General features: G+C 38.9%; 1 protein-coding gene across 2 annotated transcripts in view; it reads right to left on the bottom strand.

The window, feature by feature from the left end:
• atxn1a (ataxin 1a) overlaps positions 1-13,006 on the bottom strand; it is an 82,600-nt gene that overhangs the window by 11,488 nt on the left and 58,106 nt on the right. Inside the window, exon 1 of one of the 2 annotated variants that reach the window (XM_072447827.1) lies at positions 298-506. The exons of the other annotated variant lie outside the window; for it this stretch is intronic. The gene's annotated coding sequence lies outside the window, so the exon portion shown is untranslated. Of the gene's footprint in view, positions 1-297; positions 507-13,006 lie in introns of those variants that run through there. 2 annotated transcript variants of the gene reach the window in all.

Raw genomic sequence — 13,006 nt, 5'->3', positions numbered from 1 at the left:
CATAGTTTTAATCGTCTGGGATGTTTAAAATAATGAGTAAAGACAGCACTTAGGCAGCACGACATGACTTGCACTTTCCCACCCCTCCACGGGGCTGTTCTCATGGTGCTTAGAGTACAGGGGTGAGCGAGGTGTGAGGGAGGGTGCAGCAGACAAACACATGGAGAGAGAGAAAGAGAGAGACAGTGCAAACATTTCAGCTGCAGAAACAACTGTGGGAAAAACTAGGCAAATGTCAGGATTCGAGCAGGCACTCTTCTTTCCCTCTTCATTCAGCTTTGCAAAGCGAGTACTCACCACTGCAGCACAAGTAGCACACTTCTAGTTTCCTCTCGTGTCTTTTCCATTCTCTGTTTACTTCCGTGTAAAAAAGTCTGTCCGCTAAACTTGGAAAATCCCCACTGACAGCTCGCAAACTGTACACATCCCAAAGTCCCAATACCACAGTTTCTATAGTACTCAGGTGATCCTACGTAGTACACACACACATGCCTTCAGGGAGGGAGTCCCGAATGCAGCGCTTTCGACAACGTGGATTATGCAACAGCCTGAATGCCAGCCAGTGCCTCCTCGCTCTACCCTCCTCCCTCTCTCCCTCCCTCTCCACCCCCGCGCCACACTCGAGCCAACTTCATCAGGTATTCATTCAAAAAACACACACACGCCAGCTGGCTCCACGCCCGGGCCGAGCTTACGAGCACAGAAAGGGTAGTGTGTTGTGAGTGGGACGGGCAGGAGAGAGGGAGCGCAGGGGAGCGGGGCACACGGGAAATGCTAGTACGCAATGATTATGTACTACCGTGGAAACGGACGACTTTTGTTTTGTGTCCATTGATGAGTTTTACAAGAACGTGGAGTTACGAGGTGAATGAATACAGATACACAAAAACAAGATAGTGAGAGTGTGGTCAGGTCAGGTAGAGTTTAAAGTGCATATGACAGGTTCCACTACACATTTCACTAACATGCAGTGGATATGGTTATATTTAAAGATTTTAACAAAAAATTTGCCTATTTAGGGTTTGTAATTGTACTTCCTAATTGGACATGAGCAGGAGATGTGCTATAGACAGAAATGATTCCACGACTGTTACCTAGTAACCTTATTGTAAACAAGACGACATTACACTATAGTTGTGATTTAACAACTAAGAATACACGATAATACCTTTAAAAAACAAAAATAAATACATTATAGTTAAAACTGTCAGGAAAATGTGTTGTGATTCAAATGTCCCTGCATTTGGGATGGAATGTCTCTTATCAATGACATGGACATAGGGATTCTGTTTTAGAATGTTGTATTTTTATATTCCTCATTTTCTTCACAAACTGAAACTTTGCTGATGTAAAACTATACTTAAATAATACCACAGGTTAAGGTAAGTCCAGTACAAAAACACGAGAGCTTGTCATAAGCACTTTGCAACATTGTTGCAACGCAGGTAGATACAGAGGTAGATACAGAGGAAAAGAACAGATCACTTATAGGAAGTTTGAAAAAGGAGCACTATGTAACTTCTCTGGCAAAGGGTCCACCACCTGCTTGGAGATGCTCTGCCTGGAATGTTCCACAGTTTGGTGTTCAAGTGGAGGTTTGCTGTCATTGGCTGCTGAGAGGAGCTCCACTCTGTCACATTTAATGGCAAATCAATAAAAAATAGTTACATAATTAAATTGGGTAAGGTCAGGGTTTGGGTTTGGGTTTGGGTTTGGGTTATAGGTCAGATCAATGGAGAGGTGACGATGGTCACAGTACAAACATGTATTTTGGAGCTAAACAAACACCTCAAACTGAATAAATACAAGATAGATATGATTAATGTCTGTGGGACATTTGAACATTTCCATGACATAAGCAGGTGGCAGAGAAAGCATCTTTAACTATAACAATTAACCATAGCAAAATGTGAATCAATGCTGACCCCACTACACATTTGAGTGTTGTTGAAAACAAAAAGTAGAAGTGCATAACACAAAAACATACAAAATAATACAAATAATGAACTCATCACTCATCTAGTCAAAGAAACAAATACAATGTAGTCATCCATGTCCTTATACTTATCCTTATACTATCATACACATTAGGCCCACACTACTGTCTTTTGGCCACTAGATGTCAGGACTGTTCTCACTATAATGTTAGTTAGTGACCTAGTTAAAGCCCATTTGGATGTAAATATAGATGAGTTGGGCTGCCCTGTAAGAGAGAAGCATTTACGCTTAGAGTTCATAAAAACTCCACCGCGTTGGTCCTAAATCCCCCTGGACTTTATGGGTCTAAACACGCTCAGAGGAGACATCCTGTTAGTGTTGGGTGGACTTCCTGTCAACTTCAATTTGACCGAGTTCCACATGAGATTTTCATGCAGTACAGGCGAGTGCAAGAGTTTGTTTTAGGTTAAACCGAGGAAGGAAAGCAGTGGGAGATATAGGAAAGCTTAGTCACTGCAAGCACGCCAATGTAAGAGAGAAAGTAACATAATATCAGTGCAACTTTGATGCAAATCCAACATAGCTTTTTACATTCTCAGGATAAGGAAGGAGAAGTAATAGTAATAGTCAGTGTTCACACGCACACCAGAAATCTGATCATTATCTGATTTCTGGCTTTATCAGATTATTAAAATGTCCTGTAAATAGAGTCATCTGAGTTCTTTCTGTTTATTCACAGCTTTTGACAAGGACAATTATGTAAACACAGGGGGGCAGGGCTTTTGTGTTTTTTACTTCCCTGTGTTCGATCTGCTTCTGACATTGATAGTTTTAAGTCTAATAAAACAAGCTGTGACAAGCTGAGCAAGATATTGCATTTATTGTTGTTTTTTTAACCTCCTCGTGTCTTTTTAATGCAGTTTTTAGTTCTATCATTGTTGATTGAACTATTATGTTTTTCTGCATTTGGTGACTGTATTTTAAATTATAATAAACCCTTATTCAAATTCCATATTCAAAAAGGGCAAACTAATGTGGCAAAGACCAAAATGAAAGAGAAAATGTTAAAGATCGAAAGAGTTTTGTACCGTTCTTTAGTTACAGTTACTCTAATTGATAACCGGACTAAGTTACCGGGTGTTTTTGATATTCAGATTTCTTTTGGGTACGTGAACAGGCAGTAATAATAATTTGCAATGCCCATAATTACAAAACAACAGTTGCCTCGAAGGGTGAATCTAAGTATTGGCTAATCTGATTATTCTAGTTATCTGATGTACTGATAACCGAGAAATAATATTATTACTAGGCTTATACTTGACACAATACTATTATTTAAATTAAAAACAACTTTATATGGGTACAGATTTTGAGATTGGATTTGAGATTCTTGCTCTTGGTCATCAAAGGCTGCATTTGGTGTAAAATTCAATGAGTAAATCCGCAAACAACACTGACAGAAGCTGTGCCTGCGTGTCACTTTCACAGATATTCATAGTGCGAGTGACCTGAGCGACCCGGCTGAACTCATCTCCAGACGCAGCGGCTAATTGGAGCCACTCTGCATTTAATCAAAACTCATTTGTGTGGGTTTTGTTTACAATCAGCATCTAAGGGAAAAAACACAGATAGACCAAATATGAGGCGCTGCAGGAACAAAACAAACAAAATAAATGCAACGCGTTTTATCGTAAAGATGTATCATTATTTTCCGCACTGTTATCTGTATATTGACTATCTGCTCCTCAAAACAAATGCGGAATTAGCTCAACAATAACTTCAGCCAAAACTAAAAGCCCGGTCTAATTCTGATGTGAACATGATTTGGTCCTGTTCTAGTCCTGGTTTAGCTTTGACCTTGTACAAGTTTAGTTTAGTCTTAGCTTAATCCCAGTTTGAATGTGGTGGTTGTGCAAATGTGAACACACCACTAATTTGTAGTGATTGACTGACAGTATCCTTTTTTTCTTCACCAGATGCCCTTCCTGAAGACAGAGGTCATTGTAAGAGTGGAATCAAGTGACGTTAAAAATCCATACAGGGACAATAAATTCTTTCTCAGCTTTAACCTTCAGGCTTTGTCCTCTCGTCCAGACATAATCAGTACTAGAGAGGTCAAAATACCCAGACACTAAACAATGCCAAAAGTAGTATTGAAACTCATTTTAAATTAGAATAAATGCTGAATATAGGACAACATTTTAGGATGGTTTAGAACTAGTGTAAATACTGTTAATTTGTGTTGAAAAATAAATTATATTGTCTAGAAGAGTTTTTTTTTTAAATAATCAGCATGGGTGTCAATACTTCTATTGTATCTTTTTGAGATGATTGGTAATATAAAATAATGTCTACTTGAAAGTTTATATAAAGTATGACAAGGTTATTTGGTTAATCGATAATTGTTAATATTCAGGTCACTCACAATATAATCCTAAAAACAAAAAAATAAATAATTGTATCTCACATCAATCTGTACTCCAAAAAGTACACTTATAACACTGATATTTAATACTGTGACATCCCAAGTGTATAATCAACCCTAAACCGTCATTTAACTCTAACAGTAACATTGTTATTCTCTAACCCTACTGGACTTTTTCCTTCAATTTGTGTTTGTCGACGGAGCAGAGAGCTAGACTCAGTAGCAGCCAGTCACTAAGGAAACTGATGAAGAGCTGCTATATATACACACTCACTCTAAGTCTCTCCAATAACATATCCCACAGTGCACTGCTCTCTCTCTCTCTCTGTCGTACTCTCTGCTCGCTCGCCCACGCGGTACACAGACGCGGCGGCAGTTATGACAACGGGAGAACCTTCCAGCTCTTCGTCTTCTGTCAGCAAAAGTCGGGGCGTTTGTTTATCTCGGCGTCTTTCCATCTGTCTGTGGAGACGTGCGACTGCGACAGAGACAGGTGTACAAAAACAACACTATGATGTCATCTGCTTCAAATCACACATCCAGGTTGGCAGGCGGAGTTCAAAGAAGCACGAGGGATTATAATGGGGAAAGGAATAGACATGAGGAAGCATAGGAGAAGATGGACTTGTAACTATGGAATTATGTGGAAGCAACAACATCTCCATGGAGACAAGCCAAACACTTGACCGGAATAGTAACATAGTGTACCTTTAAAAGGAGTATAAAAGCAAAGTTAGTTGTTTTATTTACTCAGTAAAGACGGTCTGTGTCGTCCCTCAGTCGCTCAGGTAGATTCCATAGTCAATTCTGTCGACTGGACAAAAGTTTTAAGAGTGAATATGTTTTGCTTCTCATTCAAGTCCCTTCTTCAGTTCTTCTGACAGAACTGTGAGTCACTGCATTATATCTGAAGGGAGGAGCTAAGTAAGCTAACAAACACAAGTTACATGTTTACAGTGAGAAGTATGTAGTTCGTTAAGTCTGCTCTACTCTAAGGTGTGAACCTGAGTCAGACATGTAATTAAGCGTACTCATGCATGTCATCTAGCTCCTGTTAGCATTGTCTCATTAGCCCTATTGTTTCCTTTGTTTCAGTTTAGGCCTGTGGATGGATGTATAAATTGGTGATAAACCGTACCTCTGACCCCAATTTCTTTCCAGAAATGGATTGTATTTCTTGACAAAATTTGTCAAGAAATACAATAGCTTCTTTTGACCCTTTGCTCAGAATTTGCGGTTTAGATTTTGCAATAATCAGTGGAATCATTTTAAATATAATAAACTAATAACCTTTTGCATTATATTGAGGTTTCTATCCATCTATCTATCCATCTATCCATCTATCTATATCTATATCGATATATACATACATACAGACTACATCCGATATCTCTATTACTACTATTACTATCTTGTTTAGTGTAGTGTGCTTCTTCAGCACTGATCCATATCCCATTCATTCACAAACGTCCTAATCCACGTACACAGTGTTAGATCCTACTCCTCACATACAAGTGCACTGTACGCCTGTGTGTCCGTGTGCGTGTCCGTGTGTGTGTCCATGTGCGTGTCCGTGTGCGTGTCCGTGTGCGTGTCCGTGTGCGTGTCCGTGTGCGTGTCCGTGTGCGTGTTCGTGTCCGTGTGCGTGTCCATGTGTGTGTCCGTGTGCGTGTCCATGTGTGTGTCCGTGTGCGTGTCCGTGTGCGTGTCCGTGTCCGTGTGTGTGTCCGTGTGCGTGTCCGTGTGCGTGTTCGTGTCCGTGTGCGTGTCCATGTGTGTGTCCGTGTGCGTGTCCGTGTGCGTGTCCGTGTGTGTGTTCGTGTGTGTGTCCGTGTGCGTGTCCGTGTGCGTGTCCGTGTGAGTGTCCGTGTGTGTGTCTGTGTGTGTGTCTGTGTGTGAGGAGGATTAGGGAGGAACTGGAATGGATGGGCAAATCACTGTTAAGCCTCTCTATTTCTCTCTAATCCCTCCGAGTGTACACACAGACACACATGCAGCAAATGCCAGTGCACATACATATTATGTATAAAGCCCACTGTCACACTACAAACTGGGGAGGTCTACACAAGACATCAAGCACTCATGTTTTATACAAATAAGTCCAATCATCTAAAGAAAAAAGAAAAATATACAAAAGATGACAAAAACCTTTACCATGCCTTCTACAATAGTTAAAAAGGCTAAATCTGAGGGCAACTTATACTGAGGGTATAAGTTGCCCTTTTGTAGACTGGATTTCATCTTCAAATTCTAAAATACTGCCATAGTTATGTTATTAAAAATGTACTGTATAAAGGCCATTGCATGTTACCAAATTGTCAATTCTAATTACGTAAGAGTAACAATAAATATATGTATGTTTTTATTTAAGGACTCTAAGCAGATCATGGCAAAGGCTGACCAGTAAGAGAAGTGGGGAAACATATCTATGTACGAGTACAGAATTAATACATGACAATATGACAATTTCATAACAATAGATACAAGTTTGTCACAGGGATCTCACCCTCAATTTTATTGAAATACCACCCAGCCCTAACTTTAAAGCTGCATGTGGGTGTTTGGGTTTCTGAGATGAGAAGTTGAGGTTCTGATCTGTTTGTGTTCATGTGCTTTTAACTCAGAAAGTCAGGATGTTGATGACACCAATAATAAATATCGTGGCGTGCTTTTGACGCTCAGAGGGGAGAGGAATCTAACTGTTAGAACATGGTTAAAAGATGTCAGTTCTGTGTGTATCATTTAAATGCTCCAAGTGCATCTATCATGTTTTAATGAATGAATGTTTGCATGTGATTTTCAGTATTTGTATTAAACCGGCAGTATGACAGTAGTGGATCGTGTGACAGTGAGGAGCTGCAGTGACCCCCACAGAGACGCTGCTGTCCACGCCCAGGACAGAGAGGAGCGGTGCCCACTGAATGTGAGTCTGTCACATTCATGCAGCTAATTGGCTTGAATAGGCGCTCTGTGAATGAAGGACAGACAGGAGAGATGACACAGCGGGTGTCCTTGTCATTTGAACAATGCCTTCCACTTTATACAAAAATGTCAAACATTAGTTGAGCATGCAGACACGCACCCCGCTCCCCCCCCCCCGCTCCCCCCTGTCTTTACCCCTTTAAAGGCTTCATGGAACACGCTCCAAGCAAATGCAGAGCACTCACAGCGCACACAGGTGCCCACACGCCGCACAGCAGTGAGCCAGGCCCGATGACAATAGTCCTACTGTATGTATTCATGTTCATTCATTTCATTCATTCTACACCAAATGCAGATTGTAATCATAGGAAAAATGGTGACTGCCAATTGCACAATTTATGTCAACAAACAGTGTAGCCATTGTCGGGAGAGTGATGGGTTTCACATGGCTTTCAAGTGTCCTTCTATCTACTGTATAAGAAACACTGTTAGCCATTGAATAGGATTGAAGTTGTTTTATTTGAAAGATTACATATGCGGATGGTCTAATATGAATTTTTAAAGTTGATACAATATCTGATATTGGGTTGTTGCTGTGGCGATAATCAATATTTGCTGATACCGATAGTGAGATTTTTTAATCCATATCAACAACTCAATCTTAAAGAAAAAATGCAATTTATACTCATTTATATATGTTTTTTTCTTCTATATTATGCATTTTTTGGCTGGAGTGATTTATAATCCAGAAAGTACGGTAAATCTATTGACTTCAAGTTCAAAAAGTTGGGGCTAAAAACGTTTCGTTGCTTAGTCAACCAAACATTTCATAGTCGATCAATTATTTTATTAGAATGATAAAGATTTATGGGGACAACAGCAGAAAAGAGGAGACAGAGTGAGTTAGCTGATGATCCATACATTCTGCTTACGTTTCTTGGTACTTGTAATGTTGTTATTGAGGGAAAATTCTGGGTCAGATACGATCAGATTAGGGAAATTCTTCTAGCACTTCGCAACGCTCCTTTTTAGTCGACTAATCAATACAAAGTGTATGACTTTATTTGACCAATTTCACTGTTACAAGCAGCAGTGTCAGTTACCTCTTTTTTCTTTTTCAAAAGTGGCTAAGTGAATTACTCTGAGCTTTTATATATCGGCCATCCCTAATTACAATGATATGGTACTGACACAAAGGTTGGTTAATATATTGGAAAACTAAGCATGAATTGCAAATTCTGTATTAGGCAAAGACATAATTTAGGTTTGGATTTAGAATACAATCCGGATGACGATGGTTAATCAATGACACTGAACCCCTGAACTAATTCAGTTTCCATTTTATCTAACCAATTTGGGATGGAGCATTAAAAACAAAACCTTTGCAACATAATTTAATAATGAGTTTCTCTTTTTGTTTCTGTTATTGTATCCAATTCACTCAAGGGCAGTGCCACTGAATTACAGGGCACAACAATCCAGCCTGACCATGATGTGCAAGTGACTTTACAGCAGTGGACAGATGCCGACCCACTTGTTAGTCTCACTTCTCAAAAACACGTTCTTTCAACATCATTCTTGCCGACACTATTAACATCATCCTTCATGTAAGCAATGATGAAAGGACGTGTGATGAAAGGAAATTCCAGCCTCGTCGCATTCCTCCGCACAACCTTTTAAAAATATTAAACTTTCGACAACTGTTACACCTGCCTTTTTCACTCCTGATTGTACTCTTATTTACACTGATTTACATGATACAACATTTCATTACCTTTACAGCAAGAGCATAAAACAATAAATAGAAGCAGTGCATACAATAAAGTTAATGTGCAGCCAAAGCTACAACTACAGTACTTCTATTCAGTTCAATAATGCCCACTACTTCTGGCACTACTAGTAATACTATAGATAATAGAATGTCCTTTTCTACGAGATGCATTTTTGAGTAAATCATTTCTGTAGTACCGTAAGTACCTAGTTATATTTTGCAATAGGGTATGCAATAATAAGTATGCAATAGGGCAGCACAATATTGAAAATGATTGTAAATTGGCTGTTGCAATATTTTTATTATTGCAATATCTTAAAATACTTTTTGACACAATAAGTTCAGTTATTGTTAACTAAAAGTGTAAATACTTTGATTCATTCTAGATCAAGAGCTGTCTTTTAAAGCTCATTGACTCATAAATTGAAGGCAAAGCTTTGGTTCTTTTGGCCCGTCTTACCCCTGAAGCTCGTAAACGTCTGGTATATTTTTATATCTCTATTGGATTATGGCGATGTTCTCTATATAAATGTAATATGTCTGAAATCCTTGGATACAGTATACAGTAATGTAATGGACACACAATAGGTTGTGACAGAGCCTGTTCTTAAATGTCTCTTAATTGTTTAAATGTGATTTGTGTGTTATCAAGTCTTTTCTCATTGCCTGTTTGTAAAACATTTTTTGATGTACGGTATATCTTTTGCTCTTACATAGAACATTATATTATCTGTAGAATTGCAGCCTTTGCGATTTGACAACTATGCCAACTCAAATGGAAATTTTGATTTGATTGTAATATATTGTGCAGCCTTATATATGTCATATAGAATCGTAGTAGTAGTAATAAACACTACTGATAGTACTGACATGTGCACAGATAGATAGATGGATAGATGGATAGATGGATAGATGGATGGATGGATAGGTGGATAGGTGAATAGACAGATAGATAGATAGATAGATGGATAGATAGACGGATAGATAGATAGATGATAGATGGATAGATAGATAGATGGATAGATAGATAGATAGAGAAATAGATGCTGGTGCCTGTAAGTAAGTTTTGAATGAGCTACAGCTACACAGCGCTGCATGTAGAACGCCGTAAATGTCTTTTGAGTGACTCGATCCCCCCAAAGAGCGAATCCAGTCAATACAAACTGAGTCCTGAATTGACGAAGAGACAAGCTTTTGTGCATGTGTAGTGTTTTTCAAGAGGACAGCATAATGGAATGCCTGGGTCTAACACTTGCCAAGAGCACTTTTCCCATACGCCAGGGAGCCAAGACTTCCCCAACCCGCCAAGAATAGCAGCGGCACTCTTCTCTCTCCTTCTCACCCACACATCCACCAGCATCACACTTTATACTCGACAGCAGTGAGGGCTTTCGTGAAGGAGGGGGAGCAGCGCCGATAGTCACTATTTTACAATTCATATTACAAATACTGAAGCATAACTGGCCAATTCAGAGGGCTGTATTCAAAAGACAAATATACACCGCCGCGGGGTACAACTCCCTTATTCCCCTTACAAGGATCCAAATGTCAGACAACAGAAAACAGGCTACTTCATGGCCCCGTCCCAACATCATCTGTCTCCACAGACACCAGCAGCGCGCACAGGGTCAGAACGCAATTTCTAGGCTCAATGATAAACTCAAAGCATTTCTTTCATTGCGTTTTATGTGAGATTTATGCCAGCAGTTTGACAAGTCATTTTTCAAAGAAACACTGCAAATAGGGACCAGTATTTTTTAGATTCTAAAGTAGATTTGCAAAATGTTTAAGACAGTATGTGGATGATTCCAGTCCTGGTTTTATATACTATTGCCTTGGCTAAAGTAAAGGTAAAGTGCTTTATTTTTATTACACAGTATCAACTAGAGGTGGGAGATAAAGACAAAAATACATCATCTCGATAACAATATTCAAACAATATTTAAACAACTCATCCGGAATGTGTCAATGTGTAAATGGCTGCGGTTCAAATAATCGCACAAAACATGAATGTTTAACTTTTTTGGGAGATTACACTAAATATCATTTTTAATAGTTTTAATTATAGACTATACTCAATAATCTAAATTTGTATAAAAATGCGACTAAAACACAACATGCCAGAACTAGAACAGGACCAAACCAGGACCAAGTGTAAATGCAGCAGAAGCAGAAGCAGAAGCAGCAGGGGACAGTCTGGCTCGAACGTTTTTGGAGGTTGACACAGAGAAAACATGCAAACTGACCAAAGCCATCATGTTCCTGTGTCTGCTATGATAATCATAAATAAGCTTTACATTATAAATTACATTATACACTAGGGCTGCAACAATTTGTTAACTAATCGTTACTAGCTGATATAAAAAAAAAAATAACTGTAGTTGTTTTTTTTATAATTGTAAACGTTATTTGGACTATACAGACTTTAAAAACACACAAAAACAACAAATAAAGTGACATTATTAAATCAAAATGTCCAAAAAGAATAAAAACATTCTAAATGTCATAAAAATATGACACAATACACAAAAATTACACTGGACAGTGCTGTCTCAATAGTTTTTGGCTCACTTTTGTTTACTACAGCACATATTATCTTTAAATATGCAAACAGTTGCACCAAATGCAATCGTACAAACTTTTAAAGTACCCTATGATGAGACATTAGCAACATGTGTGGGCTGATCACTACTGCACCGAGACATAACCTGCCAATTAGCATCCTGACAGTCTCTGAGCTACAGACTTCAAATCATGTATATGAGTCATTATCATACAGTACAGCTATTGTTTATGGCTGACAATATGCAGAAAGTGCCCGAGGGAAAACTACATCTCCAAAGCAATCATGCAAAGAGCTGGAAAAAAACGTAGTGTGTGTTTTTATTGATTTGCTATGAGTTGCAAATAAAGAGAGACGGGAGACTATCCATCAAATACACAGAAGTGAAAGTTTGCGTAGTTCAAGGTTTGTGTTTGCTTTGCTGAATTGTGCTGGGTGTAAAGCAATTGCCCACAACTCGAGAGGTGTTTTTCTGACCCCAGCGATTTAACATCCCCAAGAGACGGGCGAGAGAAATAAACGCTTCGCCTTCTGGGAATCAATAATACTACAAAACACGGTGGAACATGAAAACGGCAGTAGCTAGTTCAATCCAGATAAGAGAAAATGAATATATGTCTGGTACACTACAAGCTGTCAAAAATGTTATTTATAGGCTGTTTCTTCACACGTTCAGTACTGCCAGTGCAGCTTTCATTCTCACAGGAAGACCCCAAGCTAACACATAGTTAAAGGTGTCAAGCAATCTCAAGCATCTCAAGGAATTTTCCCAATCCCACACTTTTTTGCTAAACATAAGAACGTTTCAATTTGCAGCTTCGAACACTTGAATCTACCAGGATTGGTACAAGTTCAACGACAAAGAGGGCTATGGTCTTTTGTTGAAAACGATGAGCTAAATAATATAGTCAACGTAAACATATTGACTAGTTGACAACTAAACTCATTGCTCTTGTATAAAAAGTAGATAGAGATTTATTTCCATCCAGTGTTGCATTATTTTTCCCACAGATCTTCTATTGAATATTCTCACTGGGGCTCAGATCTGTAGTAGATTAGTTTATGCTTCTCCTTAGATGTTTTCTTTGCTTGATGCCAATGATTTGACCCTTCTCAGACAAACTGGCATCTTTTCCATGACCACGGGATTTGTCTTTCCACATGATTGTTTCAGAAATGAGAAGTCGCTCACTGCATCAGTTGGGTTTAAATAATGTGTTGCAGCTGAAAGATCATCACCCATGCAGCAGTAATCCAGTAGGAGGAGAGGACCTATTGTGTTTGTTTAGTTGAATATAATTGCAGACTTATTTTTGGGACGGGCAGTGTCTATTTTGTTGTAATTACCAGTGATGACGAATGACATGCCAGTTATTCATAGGTTTCA

The sequence above is a fragment of the Eucyclogobius newberryi genome, unplaced genomic scaffold (genome assembly GCF_026437365.1).
Source record: "Eucyclogobius newberryi isolate DKJ021-1_F unplaced genomic scaffold, fEucNew1.0.hap1 SCAF_16, whole genome shotgun sequence".
Lineage (NCBI taxonomy): Eukaryota > Metazoa > Chordata > Actinopteri > Gobiiformes > Gobiidae > Eucyclogobius > Eucyclogobius newberryi.
Note: the sequence above shows the minus strand (reverse complement) of the source record. Positions and strands in the feature narration are given on the sequence as shown.